Source organism: Gorilla gorilla, chromosome 4 (genome assembly GCF_029281585.2).
Source record: "Gorilla gorilla gorilla isolate KB3781 chromosome 4, NHGRI_mGorGor1-v2.1_pri, whole genome shotgun sequence".
Classification (NCBI taxonomy): Eukaryota; Metazoa; Chordata; class Mammalia; order Primates; family Hominidae; genus Gorilla; species Gorilla gorilla.
This window is the reverse complement of record NC_073228.2, coordinates 179,443,266-179,458,827: the sequence shown is the minus strand read 5'-3', so window position 1 is coordinate 179,458,827 and position 15,562 is coordinate 179,443,266. Positions and strand designations below refer to the sequence as shown.

The window sequence follows — 15,562 nt, the reverse complement described above, 5'->3', positions numbered from 1 at the left end:
CAAATCCACCCTTCGCGGGCAAAGGGGATATAAAGCCGACCCGCGTCCCGAGCACTGCTGTGCACCGGGGCTGCATCCCGAGCTCTCAACGCCCCCTTGGGGAAGGCACGACCCCCGCGGTCACAGACAAGGAAACTGAGGCTCGCAGGCCAGGCGGAGGCACCTGCCCAAGGTCAGGCACAGCCAGGGAGCGGTGGGGCCGGGGCTTGAACCAGGGTTCGGGGCCACGACGGCCGCCGGGGATCCCGAGCAGCCCCTCCGGCGGCTCCGCCAGCCCACGCCGGGTCCCCAAGCCCGCCTGGGACCCCACCCCGAGCCGAGGCCCCGCGGGGAGGCGGCGGCCGCGTTACCTGGTGCTGCTGCCCCGGGTATTGGCTCCGCACCCGGTTCGCCTCGGTCCCGCGCCCGCGCCGGCTGCGCTCCGGGCAGGGATGCAGCGGGCGGCGCGCGCACGGCCTGCGCCCCGCGCCTCGCACCCACTTCCTCGTCTCCGCCCCCAACTCGCTCCTCCTTGCTCTCAACGCTCGTTCCCTTCCTTCCTTCTCCAAGTCTCTCTCTCTCTCTCTCAGCGCGCACACGCCCACATTTTCTCCCCCAGTCTCCCTCTCCCACTTTCTATTTTCCTTTCTCCTACACCCTCCCTCCTCATCTCGCCGACTCTGACACTTGCCCCTTCCTCTTCCTTTCTGCCACACTGCCCCCTCTTTCTCTCCCTTTTCTCCCTGGCTCCTTCCCTCTCCCCGCCCCGCAGATTGTGAGCCCGCCCTTGACCGGGCAACCGCCACCTGTGCAGATATTGGCTGAGTGGCCACAGCTGGAGGACCTGCCCCGGGTGGGCGCTAGACCCAGGAGGTCAGGTGGCATCCCTCACACTGGGCGCCCACGACCCAGCTAGAGTCAGGCTAGAAGGGGGAAATAACTAGTTTTGAGGGAAAAGCTTGAATAATTCTGGAATCTGAAATCTAGAAACACAAATGCAGAAATTAATTAGTCCAGGGGTTATTAATCACCAAAAAAAAAAAAAAATCAGGAAACTTCAAAAACCCTACAGTGGCTTTGTTTTGGTTGAAGGAAGGGATGAAGAGAGAGAAAAGTAAGGAAGTGGGCTTTGGGAAAAGGGGTTTTGGGGGTAGGGAGAATAATGCCCACCTTCCAGATGAGAAAATGGAGGCTCAGATGGGAAAACCCGTCTCCTAAATATCAAGATATCAAGGCCACTGTGCTAACCACACAGATCTCCGTGGAGGGAGCCTGGGTGGGCAGGATGGTGAGAGATTTTCGCCAGGCCTGGACAGCAGCCCAGTGCAGGGGAGGCAGGCGGTCAGCTGGGCTGCCCCGGTTTGCTTGGGGAGCCTGGTGTGTGGAGGGGGATTTCTGTGGAAGCTTGGCAAAGGATGGTGAAAGCGAGGAGGGTTCAGCTAGCATGCGTGTCAGACACATGCCACTGCTGATTGATGCACCACCTCAAGCCATTCTGTCACCATGGACCAGCCCTGTGCCAGGGGCTGCGATGCAGAGGATGAGGGGCCATGGTCCCCTAGGTCTCAGTTCACACCTTCTGGGGAGGCTATTATTGCACTGTGCATCCAAGTCATTGTCATCTTGGAATGACAAGAGCCTCCGAACTGGTCTTCTGGATGCCTCTCTTGCTCACCTGCAATTCACAAAGCAGCTCAGAGAATCTCTGAAAAGTGTAAATTAGATCGTGCCTTTCTACTTCCCTGCTTCCAGACCTCCCGTGACTTCTTGCTGTAGTTCACGTAAAATCCAAGTTCCTTGTCACTGCTAAGAGGCCCCACCCCACGTGGTTTGCAAGAGCCACCTGTCTGATCTCATCACTCACCGCTCTTTACCTCTCTCTCTGCACCTCAACCACAGTGGCTTCCTCCCCGTTCCTGGAATAGGCCAAGCACACCATACCACAGGCCATTTGCACAGGTTATTTCTTCTGCCAGGAAAGCTCTCCTCTGTTCCCATAGCTGCTTGAACATCACCTCTCCAGTGAACCCACCCCTAACCAACGTATCTAAAGGAATCACCTTCTTGCCTATAGTGTTTTTCACAGAAGCCCCTTTTATTGTAATTAACACATTTATCACTGTCTAAAATTATTTTGTTTTCATTTTTCCTTTATTTATTTATTTATTTTTTGAGATGGAGTCTTGCTCTGTCGCCAGGCTGGAGTGCAGCGGTGTGATCTCAGCTCACTGCAACCTCTGCTTCCCAGGTTCAAGCAAGTCTCCTGCCTCAGCCTCCCGAGTAGCTGGGACTACAGGCGCCCACCACCACGCCCAGCTAATTTTTGTATTTTTAGTAGAGATGGGGTTTCAGCATATTGGCCAGGCTGGTCTCAAACTCCTAACCTTGTGATCCACCTGCCTCGGCCTCCCAAAGTGCTGGGATTACAGGTGTGAGCCACCACGTCTGGCCTATTTTGTTTTTCATTCGCTTATATGCTTATTGCCTACTTTATCTCACCAGCATACAACTGAGGAAGGATTGAGACCTTACCTGTATTGTTCCCTGTGTCTTTGCAGAGCCTAGAACGGTGCCTGGTACATAGTAGATACTCAATAAATGTTCACTGAATGAGTGAATGAAAAAAATGCTATAACAAAGAGGTTTAGAAAATGAAAAAGTTGATTGACCCTGACAAAGGAAAAACAGGATTATCTTCAAAGAGATTACTTTACAGCCCAATCTTAAAAGGAAAGCAACATTTCACAAGCTAGAGAAGAGGGGAAGGGCTGTGCAGGTTGAGGTCACGGCACAGAGAAAGGAACTGAGGTGTGAGGTTCAGCAGGGCTGCAAGCCAAGGTGTGGGGAGCACAGACAGAGCCAGGAGACAAGGCTGGAGAGGCCAGTGGGAACCTGATCGGGGGAGGCCTGAAGGACTCAGATGGCAGTTTGGACTTGATCCTGTTATCAATAGGGGGATTATGGCAGGTCTTTCAGCAGGGGAGGGCTGGAAAGGCTGGGATGTGTATCCTGGAGTAGAGAAGGCTCCAGTGACCTTCATCTCTATGAAGGACCTCTGTGCAGAGGGAACAGATGAGACAGCAGCACTGAGGCTAATGGTAGAAATAGAATGAGATGCATTTCCACTTAGTAAAGAATGTGTTTTTAAAGGAGCTGAAGAGGAAAACGGGCTCCGGGGTGGTGGAATCACCATCCATGCATCTTCAGTGACCCTCCCGGAAAGAGGATGATGTGTCTGGGACTTGTGTGGCTACTGATGTGCTGATAGAAATGATGTGTATTTCTTCTGAGGAGAGGCTTTAGGGCCAGCGAGTGCCTGCCACGTTCCTTTCCTGTCTGCCACAAGACTGGCACCATTCAGGCGTTGTGCCAGGGAGAGGCTGCTCCATCACCTGGGTCCCAGAGTGAAACTGCAGAGGCCCAGCCGGCCCCCAGTGGACATGTGTAAGTGAGAGATACTTACATTACACGTTGTAGGCCATTGCGGTTTCTAGAGTCATCTGATATTGCTGGATAGTCACGGTCCCTTGGTCTGCTTTAGTGAGTCACAAGCTCAGCCAGGCTGGTTCCAATACTCACTAGCTGTGATGGATTTTCAAAGACAAACCTGGCAATTCAGCCCAGGCTTCTTTACAATGGAACAGCACCTCCTATCGAGAGGTGGAGTATATTTCATTGCTCCTTGAACTTTGGACTGGCCTTGAGACTTGCTCTGGCCCATAGAACCCAGTAGAAGTGATGCAGTGTGGCTTCCGAGGTTATGCCTTAAGAGACCTGGCGGCCTTAGCTTTCCCCTTCTCCGAAAAATACCCAAGACCACCATACTGTGAAGCTATCTAGGATGAAAGGCCGCACGGAGAGAGATGCCCAGCAGTTGCAGCCCTCACAGCAGACCACTAGCTGAATGCAGCCACGTGAATAAGCTCAGGTGGGGCCAGCACAAGAAGCACTGTTTAAAGCTAGTGGAGTGGTTTCAAGTGGTTTAAAGCTAGCTCGAGTGGTTTGTTATGCTGCAGTGAATGACTAGGTAAGTGGCGTTGGGAGAATCAGCACCCATCTTGAAGTCCATTTCCTTGACCATAAAATACGCATAACAGTAACGTTATCCTTGTAAAGAGACAATGTCTGTCGTAAAGTGTGTGGATGAGGCTCAGGTTTTTTTAAAGAAAGGATATAAAATTCATTTATTCATTCAACAAACATGTATTGAGTACCTACTGTGTCTGTGTCAGGCACTGGGTCTACTCTGGGCTGCAGCAATGAGCAAAATAGGCAAGGACCTGCCATGCTAGAGGTAGATGAAATGAGCCCAATAATTCCAGCTACAGATAATTGCTTTGGGGAAAGCCAACAGGGTAATGTCATGGAGAGTGACTGGGCTAGCACTTTGTTTAAGATACTTGGGGAAGGATTTTCTGAGCCTGTGACATTTGCACTGAACCAGGCATTTGTAGAGAAGGGGGAGCAGCCTCCTTTTCAAGGACCAATAAGTGCAAATGCTCCAGCGTAGGGCAAGCTTGGCCTTGACAAGGAACAGGGACAAAGTCAGTGTGGCCGGGTGTATGAAGAAGAGGGACAATGGCCAGAGATGGGGTTGGTGCAGGGTCTTGTAGGCCATGGTAAGGTGGTGGATTTCATCCTAAATGCAATGGAGCTGTAGAGGTTCTAATACGGTAGTGATATCCTTCACACACTGTAAAGTGATTTACTGCTGGAAGCAGTTCATGGTTGGCCACCCATCTGATCAGGACAGCACTGTTGACCCTGTCCAGCTCTCAAAGTTTCCAATTCTGTACTAGATCTGAAAACCTTTGGAAGCTCCTAAGCATCTTCATCATAAAAGGAGTCCTTGTTGTTACGAATAACCAGAATTGAGGCTCCCTGCCTTGCCGGAGGGCTTTGGGATCTGATGGCCCGAAATCCCTTCTGGCTCCCTGTATGTAACAAGAACCATCTTTCAAAGGAAGCCGGAAGAGGCCTCTCATTCTGAGGAAATCCAAACCACTATTGGACCAAAATAGAAAAACGTACTTTCTTTGGAATGAGTAATCCCTGCTGAGTCTGACTGCTTGAAATCGGAAAACAAAACAAAATAACAACAACCAAAAAAACCCATAAACCCAACAATTAAGATACTGAATGACATGGTATGGTAATAACTTTTACCCAAGTAGTCTGTGGAAAATTCTGATAAAAACCTACTGGTTTTTGTCATTGGTTATTTCTTGTCTGCATCCTGTGCTGTGTGGTAGCTCTGGGTTTGTGGTAGGGCACCTGAACTGTGGTTGGGCTGTGTGGGTGCAGATTTCCTGGCTGTTGTGTGCTGATAACCTTGAGAGAGGCATTGGAAAGGTCTCGGGGCTGGGAGTCCCCAGATGGATACAGCTAATTCCTGCCCCACCAGTGCTACTCCGGAGACCCCAGGCTTGGCTGCTTCCCCCAGCATCTCTGAAATTGCACAATGACCCAGTTTTGGCTTGCAAGGGGAGGAGGGAACATCGTTTTTTGACTATCTGCTGTTTTCTGTATACTGTGCTAAGTTCTTTGGGTACATCATCTCTAGTAATTCTCACCACAGCTCTGTGAGGCAGATACTCTCATTTCCTCCAAGTTACAGATAAGGAAACTGAGGCTCAGAAAGTCAGATATGTCTCCCAGGTCCCACAGCTAGCTGGGGGATTCACTTCACGAGGTTTCTGCTTTTAACCACTCTGCTCTCCCGGTCCACTACAACAGCAAAATAGACGGTTCTATGGGAACCTAGAGTAGAGAATGATTCAGCCGGGGGTGGAGAGGGATCCAGGAGGCAACTTTCATAGCGGATCTGGAAGCATAAATAGGACTTCGTTCATGGGAAGGGCGGGGAGGGATGTTTCAAGCAGAGACAAAGCATAGAAGGATGTAAGTATGAGGTGTTAATAGGGAAAAAGGGACAGAGGTATTGCTGAGTTATGGGATAGAGAGGTGGGTTGGGGTAGAGCATAGAAGCCCTTGAACATTCTGCTAAGAAGCCTGGGCTGCATCCTGGTGGCAATAGAAGTTGGTCAGTGCAAGATAAAATGTTCATCTGAGAGATGGTGAGCGGGAGAGCATTCTCCCTGGTGACTGATAGAAGAAAGAACAAACTCAGACATCTTCTGATTTCAAGGAACAGAGATGCCTGGAACTGGCTCAAGCATGCAGGACTTTGTGGAAATGAAACTCAGGACATCATGAGAAAAGGCTAGGACACACAGCTTGGTCTCACAGAACCTGGACAATCTTCAGGCAACATCTATTCCTTTTTTTCTGCCTCTCCTGGCCAATCATCTTTGTCTCCTTGAGCAGACGCATGTCCCCAATTCCGAATCCCCTGTAATTTTCACTTCCGGGATATTGCTACTGGGGCCCTGCTTGGGCCTCAAAGCTATGTGACTCACAGATCCATGGCCCAGCACAAGTCGACTACAGCTTTTGAGTCTCTTAATTCAGATCATAAGAGAGACAAGATCTGAGGGAAGTGACTTGTAAAGTACCTAAGAGACAGGGGAGGGAAGTAACATTTTCTTGAATGCTTACTGTGTGCCAAGTGGGCACATGGAATATCTCAGTTAACCTCACAATAGCCTCACTGAGCAAAGCGTACAATCTCCATTTTTACAGGAAGGGGAGTGATATGGTTTAGATAGCTTTCCCTCCAAATCTCAGGTTGAAATATAATCCCCAATGTTAGAGGCCTGGTGGGAGGTGTTTGGTTCATGCGGGCGGACCTCTCATGAATGGCTTAGCGCTCTCCCCTTGGTGAGGAGTGAGTTCACATGACATCTGGTTGTTTAAAACTCCGTGGACCTCCCCTGACTTGTTCTCTTGTTCCTGCTTTTGCCATGTAATGTGCCTGCTCCTGCTTTGCACTTCACCATGATTGTAAGCTTCCTGAGGCCCTCACCAGAAGCTGAGCAGATGTTGGTGTCATGACTATACAGCCTGTAGAAGCATGAGCCAATTAAACTTCTATTCTTTATCAATTAGCCAGCCTCAGGTGTTTCTTTATATCAATGCAAGAATGACCTAATACAAAAAATTGGAACTAAGGAGTAGAGGTTTGCTGTAAAGATAGCTGATGGGGAAGGAACTTCAGAACTGGGTAATGGGCAGAGGTTGGAAGAGTTTTGAGGGCTCAGAAGAAGACAGGATGATAAGGGAGTGTTTGGAACTTAAACTGGCTAAATAGTTGTGACTAAAATGCTGATAGTGATGTGGATGGTGAAATCCAGGCTGATGAAGCCTCAGTTAGAAATGAGGAACCTGGCCAGGCACAGTGGCTCACACCTGTAATCCCAGCACTTTGGGGGGCTGAGGTGGGTGGATCACTTGAGGTCAGGAGTTGAGACAAGCCTGGGCAACATGGTGAAACTCTGTCTCTACTAAAAATAAAAAAAATTAGCTTTACTAAAAATAAAAAAAATTAGAGTGTGGTAGCATGCACCTGCAGTCCTAGCTACTCAGGAAGCTGAGGCAGGAGAATCTCTTGAAACAAAGAGGAGGAGGTTGCAGTGAGCTGAGATCATGCCACTGCAGTCTGGCCTGGGCAACAGAGCAAGACTCTGTTGAAAGAAAGAAAGATAGAAAGAAAGAGAGAGAGAGAGAGAGAGAGAAAGAGAGAAAGAGAGAGAGAAAGAGAGAAAGAGAGAAAGAAAGAGAGCAAGAAAGAAAGAAAGAAAGAGAAAGGGAGAGGAGAGGAAAGGAGAGGAAAGAAAGGGAAAGGAAAGGAAAGGAAAGGAAAGGAAAGGAAAGGAAAGGAAAGGAAAAGAAAGTAAAGGGAAAGAAATGAGGAAACTATTGGGAACCAGAGCTAAGGTCAGCCTTTATATGCCTTAGCACATAACTTGGCTATATTGTGTTAATGCCCTAGGGAACTGTGAAAGTTTGAACTTAAGAGTGATTACCTAGAGTATCTAATAGGAGAAATTTCTGAACAGCAAACCCTTCAAGATTTGACCTGACTGCTTCTAACAGCCTACGCTCATCTGTGGAAGCAAAGAAATGAGTTAAGTTGGAACTTATATATAAAGGGAGCATGAAAGTTTGGAAAATTTGTAGCCTAGCCATGTGGTAGATAAGAAAAGCCCATTTTCAGGAGAGGAATCCAAGCAGGCTGTGGAGCAACCACTTACTAGAGAGATTTGCATGACTAAAAGGGAGTCAGGTGCTGATATCCAAAACAATGGGGAAAAGTCCCTGAAGGCATTTCAGAGCTCTTCTAGGAAGCCCCTCCCATCACAGACCCGGAGGCCCAGGAGGAAAGAATGGTTTCCCAGGCCAGGCCTGGAACTTCCATGCACAGCAGCAGGACACTGCTCCCCGCATCCTGGTAGCTCTAGCTCCAGCCTCAGCTCAAAGGGGTCCAGGTACAACTTGGGCAACAGCACCACAGGGTGCAAGCCATAAGCCTGGGCAGTTTCCATGCCTACATGGCATGGTATTTGTTAAGCCTACAAATACTCAGAATGGAGGCATGAAGGAGGCTTGGTGGCTTCCGTCTACATTTCAAAGGATGTATGGAAAAGCCTGGGTGCCCAGGCAGAAGTCTGCTGCAGGGGTGGAGTCCCCACAGAGAGACACTATTAGGGCAATTCTAAGGGGGAAATGTGGGGTTGGAGCCCCCACACAGAGTTCCCACCATGACACTGCCTAGTGGAACTGTGGGAAGGGGATCACTGGCCTCCAGCCCCCAGAGTGGTAGATCCATTGGCAGCTTGCACCTTGACCCTGGAAAAGCTTCAAGCATCAACTCCAATCTTTGAGAGCAGCCATGTAGGTTACACACAACAAAGCCAGAGAGGCAGAGCTACCCAAGGCCTTGAGAGCCCACCCCTTCACGAGCGTGCTCTGGATATGGGACATGGAGTCAAAGTAGATTATTTTGGAGCTTTAAGATTTAACAAATGCACTGCTGGATTTCAGATTTGTGTGGGACCTGTTGCCCCTTTCTTTTGACCGATTTCTCCCTTTGTGAATGTTTATCCAATGCCTGTACCACCATTGTGTCTTGGAAGTAAATAACTTGTTTTGATCTTACAGTCTTATAGGTGGAAGGAGATGAGTCTCAGATGAGACTTAGGACTTTGAACTTGATATTGGAATGAGTTGCAACTTTAGGGGATGGTTGGGAAGAGATTATTGTGTTTGGCAGTGTGAGAGGGACATAGGAATTGGGGATCCAGGGGTGGATAAGATGGTTTGGATATTTGTCCCCTCCAAGCCTCATGTTGAAATGTAATCTCCAGTATTGGAGGTAGGACCTAGTGGGAGGTGTTTGGATCATGGAGGCGGATCCCTCATGAATGGCTTAGCACCATCCTTTTGGTGATGAGTGAGTTCACACAAGATCTGTTTTTTTAAAAGTCTGGGACCTTCTCCTCTTGCTTTCTTGCTCCTGCTCCTGATGCACCTGCTCCGCCTTCATCTTCCACCATGATTGTAGGCTCCTGAGGCCCTCACCAGAAGCCAAGCAGATGCTGGTGCCAGGCCTGTACAGCCAGCAGAACTGTGAGCCAATTAAATCTCTTCTTTATCAATGACACTGTCTCATTTATTTTTTTATAGCAACACAAGAATGGTCTAATATAAGAAATGACTTGTCTAGGGCCTAACAGCAAGGAATTAGCAAAGCATGAGAGTTAATTTTATTTGTCACCTTGGATGGGGCCATGATGCCCAGATATTTGGTCAAACATTATTCTGGAAGTTTCTGTGAGGATGCTTCTGGGTAAGCTTTCCATTTATGTTGGTGGATTTTGAGTAAAGCATATTGCCCTCCATATTGTGGATAGACTTTATTCAATCAGTGGAAGAGCTAAACAGACCAAAAAGACTGATCTCCCTCAAGCAAGAGGGATTTCTTCTTACAGAATTTGGACTTAAACTGCAGCATTAGTTCTCTCCTGGGTCCAATATATATCCTATTTATTTTAATTCTCTGGAGCACCCAGACAAATAAGCAGAATAGGAACTCTTAGTCACCTACTAGAGCGAGAATGGGAGAGAACATTTTGGGCAGCTGGGGGACATGTTGACTGACACAGGCATCCCAGGACTGGGGACTTAAGTAAGAAACTAATAGCCCAGAATACAGGGAAAGCCAGGTCCAGGGATCAGCCCAGGATGAGCCCCTGGGAGCCTGGCTAGGTCATTAATTAGAGTCCTATGAGATAAGGGGCTCAGAGGTGAGGCTAAGGAGGTGAGCCTAAGGCCCAGCCAAAGAAGTCTTGGGCAGCTTGTTCCTGGTCTAGGCAGAGGCAGAGAGCACTGATCTTCACTACAATGATTCCCAACTCCCTTTACCCCTGCTCTGTACCCACTTCAACTGCTGGAAATTTAGAGAACAGTTTTCCTAGACTCTGTTGCCGCTACGGGTTGTCATGTGACCCAGTTTGGCCAATGTGATGGAGGGACGAGGAAATTTCCTCTTATAATAAGAAAGACAGACACCAGGCACACCTTCTCCTGCTGCCCCGATGGCTTATCCCATGACCTCCTTCCTTTGATCCTGCAGGTGAGGCAGCCATATTGTGACCATGGGGGAAAGACCATGAGAACTGAAGGGAAATGGACTCAGAACCCAGATATTGTAAGGCTCCTGGAGAAACCCTGGAAACATCTACTTCTCAACGTTTTTGCTTGTGAGCTAATGAAACACCCTATGGTTAAGCTACTGTGAGTCAGAGTGTCTGTTATTTACAGCTGAACACATCCTGATTCAAGGAGGAAATATATAAATGTGCAGCAGATATGACTTCATCTCCAATTTGCTGCCCCTCGAGAGTATGGCGACCCAATTTTCCTCTGTTAGGATATTCTTTCTCTGCATCCTCCACATGCTCCCCTCTGAAGCTTAGATATTGTCTTCTCTGGATAGCCAACTTCCAAGTCCCAGGCTGGATCTCACACCCCTCCACTGAACTGTCTTAGTCCTGCATACGCCTGCTTTCATAGCATATGTCACATGGTCTTGTAATGGCAACTTTTCCACAAGATGTGCGCTCTGTGAGGGCAGGAAAGAAGAAGAGAAAAGGGAGTCAGTGATATCGACCTCCTCAGCAGACTTTCACTTTTATCTCATTGCCCAGACCTACCACATGGTAGGCACCCTAGCTGCAAGGAAGGCTTGCAAAGTGACAATTTCACCCTTCCAACTTCTATAGTGGAAGACAGGCAAAGGAGAAGAGTACTGGGAATGGAAGCATGGGTTGGCCACCAAGCAGCATCTGCCACAAATGACAAAATATTTTAAGTTCTTTGATGTTTTAGCCATAACATTATTTTTATTTTTTTCTAAATGGAAATATTTTATTATTTTTTCCTAATTCTAAAAGCAACGAAGCTTGTTTTAAAAATTGAAACCTTATGGGTTATGGAGTGAGGTTCCTAAAATCTTTTTCCTTTAGATATAATCTTATGAACAATTAAATCTATATATTATTTTGGCATAAAATATTTTTTGTCCAAGCATAAAAATATTTTAGACACTTATTTGTAAAAGTGGGTTATATAACATATACTGTTTTGTTATCTACTTGTTTTTTTTAACTTAAGACTAGCATGGCCATTGTACGTAGTTATACAAATAGAGATGACTTAACCTCTTTTAACAGTGGGATAATTTCCGTATTAGTTATCTATTGCTATATCGTAAATTACCACAAACTTAGTGGCTTATAACAACACATATTTATTATCTCACAATTGCTGTGGGCCAGGAATCTGGGCTTTGCTTAGCTGCATTCTCTGTTTTAGGGTCTCTCATTAGACTGAAAAGTGTCTTCCAGGATTGAGTTATCTTCTGAAGGCTTGACTGGGGAAGAAAGAATCTTGCTATGGTTTGAATGTCCCCTCCAAAACTCATGTTGACATTTAATTGCCATTGTGATGGTATTAAGAGGTGAGACCGTTAAGAGGTAACTAGGCCATAAGGACTCTGCCCTCATAAATGAATTAATGTTATCATGAGAGTGTGTTTGTTATTGTGAGAGTAGGTTATTGTAAAAGCAAGTTTGGCTCTCTCTTCCTTGCTTGCTCTCCCTCATGTGTGCCCTCTCACCCTTCTACCTTTTGCCATGGGGTGATGTGGGAAGAAGGCCCTTGCGAGTTGCTGGAAATTTGATATTGGATTTCTCAGCCTCCAGAACTGTGAGAAATAAATTTCTTTTCTTTGTAAAATATTCAATCTATGGTATTTTGTTATAGCAACACAAAACAGACTAAGACATATCTGCTTCCAAGCTCACTTAGATAGTCAACAGAATTAGTTCCTTCTGTGTTGTTAGAGAGAGAGGATGAATTCTTCCATGGCTGTTGGCCAGAGGCTACCCTCAGCTCCTTTCCATGTGGTCCTCCACTACTTCATCAGATCAGCAAGGCAGAGAATCTGCCAGCAGGGTGGAAGTCTGAACCTTTTGTAACTGAATCACAGAAGCGATACCCACTCAATGCTATAGTATTCTATTGGCTGGAAGCAAGTACTAGGTCGTACCCACACTTAAGGGGATGGCATTACACAAAGGCCTGGACACCAGGAGCCAGGGGTGATGGGGGCTGCTGTCTGCTGTGGTGTCCCACTTGTTCAACTATTTTGCTGAGGCATGCTAAGGTTGTTTCCAGTTTTTTCACCAGTATAAACAATGCCATCATCCTTGAACTTGTATCTTCATGAACTGGTTCAAGATTTTCTCTTTTCTTTTTTTTGAGATGGAGTTTCGCTCTTATTGCCCAAGCTGGAGTGCAATGGCATGATCTCGGCTCACTGCAACCTCCGCCTCCCAGGTTCAAGCAATTCTCCTGCCTCAGCCTCCTGAGCAGCTGGGATTACAGGCACGTGCCACCACACCTGGCTAATTTTTTGCATTTTTAGTAAAAATGGGGTTTTACCATGTTAGCCAGGCTGACCTAAAACCCCTGACCTCAGGTGATCTGCCCACCTCAGCCCCCCAAAGTGCTGGGATTAGAGGCGTGAGACACCGTGCCCAGCCTGGTTCAAGATTTTCTTTGGAAAATTCTTCGTGGTGGAATTTCTTGTTCTAAAGGCAAATAGATTCTTGGGTAAGTGGCCTCCCAAAGGCTGACCAAATGTGTATGCCCGACATCTGTGTGTGAATGTGGACTATTTCTTGTCACGCTCACTAATACAGCATTTAACAATCTGTTAAACCGGCCGGCCACGGTGGCTCACGCCTGTAATCCCAGCACTTTGGGAGGCCGAGGTGGGCAGATCAAAAGGTCAGGAGTTCGAGACCAGCCTGGCCAATATGGTGAAACCGTGTGTCTACTAAAAATACAAAAATTAACCAGGAATGATGGTGGGTGCCTGTAGTCCCAGCTACTCAGGAGGCTGAGGCAGCAGAATCGCTTGAACCTGGGAGGCAAAGGTTGCAGTGAGATGAGATCACACCACTGCACTCCAGCCTGGGTGACAGAGTGAGACTCTGTCTCAAAAAAACAAAAACAAACAAACAAAAAATCTTAAATATTCTTCAATATGATAGATAGAAACTGGTATCTTTCTGTTTTAGTTTGCAATTCTTTGTTTCTCAATAAGGTTGAAAATATTTTCTTGTTACCAGCTACTTGTTTTGGTCAGGATTATTTGGTTATCACGTACAAAAATAGCCTTTTTTTATTTTAAAAAAAATTTTTTATTTGTATTTTTTTGAGACAGGTTCTTGCTCTGTCACCCAGGCTGAAGCACAGTGGCATGATTACAGCTTGACCTCGCAGGCTCAAGCAATCCTCCTGCCTCAGCCTCCTGAGTAGCTGCGACTACAGGCAGACAGCACTATGCCCAGCTAATTTTTAAATTTTTCTTTTGTACAGGTGTGGTCTCACTATATTGACTAGGCTGGGTTCAAACCCCTGGCCTCAAGCGATCTTTCTGCCTTGGCCTCTGAAAGCCCTGAGATTATAGGTGTGAGCCATTGCACCGTGCCAAGAAAGCCATTTGAATTAGCTTAAGTATAACATAATGGAAGACCGTGTATTTTGTAAGGACACAGAAAAGCTTTATAAGCAACTTACTGCCTTGCCTTTATTGGATGCAGAATAACTTCCCTCCCAAGTTCTTGAAGTCACTCCCTTCATTGCTCACTCTCTGGGGACCCAGGGGATGTCATCTCTTTTCTCTCAGCCCATCTGCTCTCCTTTCTTCTCCTTCCTTGCTGGTCAGCTCTTCTGCTTAGAGGGGTAAGCTCCTCATGGCTTTCTTTTAGTGTCCAATACAAAACACATCCATTATATAAAATTTGGTTAATGTAGATGTGCATAGAGCCAAATGTAACAATGTAATCCTCACCCTAATCTCTTCTCTCAGTGATATTGACAATGAACTATGTAAACAGTACCTTTTTCTCCACCCTCTAGAGGAGGAGGATGATGGTGATGGTGGTAGCTACCAGTCACACAGCATTTAGTATGTTCCTAGCATTGTTCTAGGAGTATTGCATGCTTTAATGCTCCTTAAAACAACCATTTGAAGAAGACACAATTCTTTTTTTTTTTTTTTTTTGAGACGGAGTCTCGCTCTGTTGCCCAGGCTGGAGTGAAGTGGTGTGATCTCGGCTCACTGCAACATCTGCCTTCTGGGTTCAAGTGATTCTCCTGCCTCAGCTTCCCAAGTAGCTGGGATTACAGGTGCGCGTCACCACGCCTGGCTAATTTTTGTATTTTTAGTAGAGATGGGGTTTCGCCATGTTGGCCAGGCTGGTCTCGAGCTCCTGACCTCAGGTGATCCACCTGCCTCGGTCTCCCAAAGTGCTGGGATTACTGGCGTGAGCCACCGTGCCTGGCCTATTTCTCATTTTATAGATGAGAAAACTGAGGAATAGAGAGTTTAAATAATTTGCTAATAATGCCAGGTCCAGGATTCAAACCCAGGCAATTTGAATCTTCAACACAGAAACACACACACACACATGCACACACACACACTTTAAAAAATACATTAAAAAATTTAAAAAATCACACTGTGCAGTTTCTGCATTTTTTTCTGTATAAAATGTTTACCTCATTGTTTTTAATCACTGAATGGTATTCCCTTGTAGTGATGAACTGTAATTTTTAGCCAGTCCCCTATTGATGGACATTTTAGTTGTTCCCAATCCAGCACTTCACAGGCACCCTCATCAGTAAGCCTGACTTGATGGCAGTGACTCTGGCCTTTTCCTAAAATGACCTTTCAGGTTGACTCCGCGCCAGCTGACAGCTCTGTGACTCATCTTTTCGTTCAGGTCTTCTTGAGAGAGGATCTGATGGGTCCTGGACCAGCAAATGAACACATATGACTGCCCCTCCCGGAGGCAGGTAGCTCTGAGAGGCAGGTCCTTTGGAAAGAACACTTTTCTTTCTTTCTTTCTTTTTTTAAGTACAGGGTCTCGGTGGTGCCCAGGCTGGAGTGCAGCGGCACCATCATGCCTCACCACAGGCTCAATCTCCCCAGGCTCAGGTGATTCTCCCATCTCAGCCTCCCAGGTAACTGGGACTACAGGCACTCACCACCACACCCAGCTAATTTTTAAAAATTTTGGTAGAGACAGGGTTTCGCCACATTGCTCAG

The 15,562-nt window shown here is 46.9% G+C and overlaps 1 protein-coding gene across 3 annotated transcripts in view; it reads right to left on the bottom strand.

Moving 5' to 3' along the window:
• Positions 1-438, bottom strand: part of HRH2 (histamine receptor H2) — a 52,318-nt gene extending 51,880 nt beyond the window's left edge. For all 3 annotated transcript variants that reach the window (XR_002006231.4, XM_019028619.4, XM_063706968.1), the window contains exon 1: positions 351-438. The gene's annotated coding sequence lies outside the window, so the exon portion shown is untranslated. The remainder of the gene's footprint in view (positions 1-350) is intronic.
• Between the last annotated feature and the right edge of the window lie 15,124 nt (positions 439-15,562).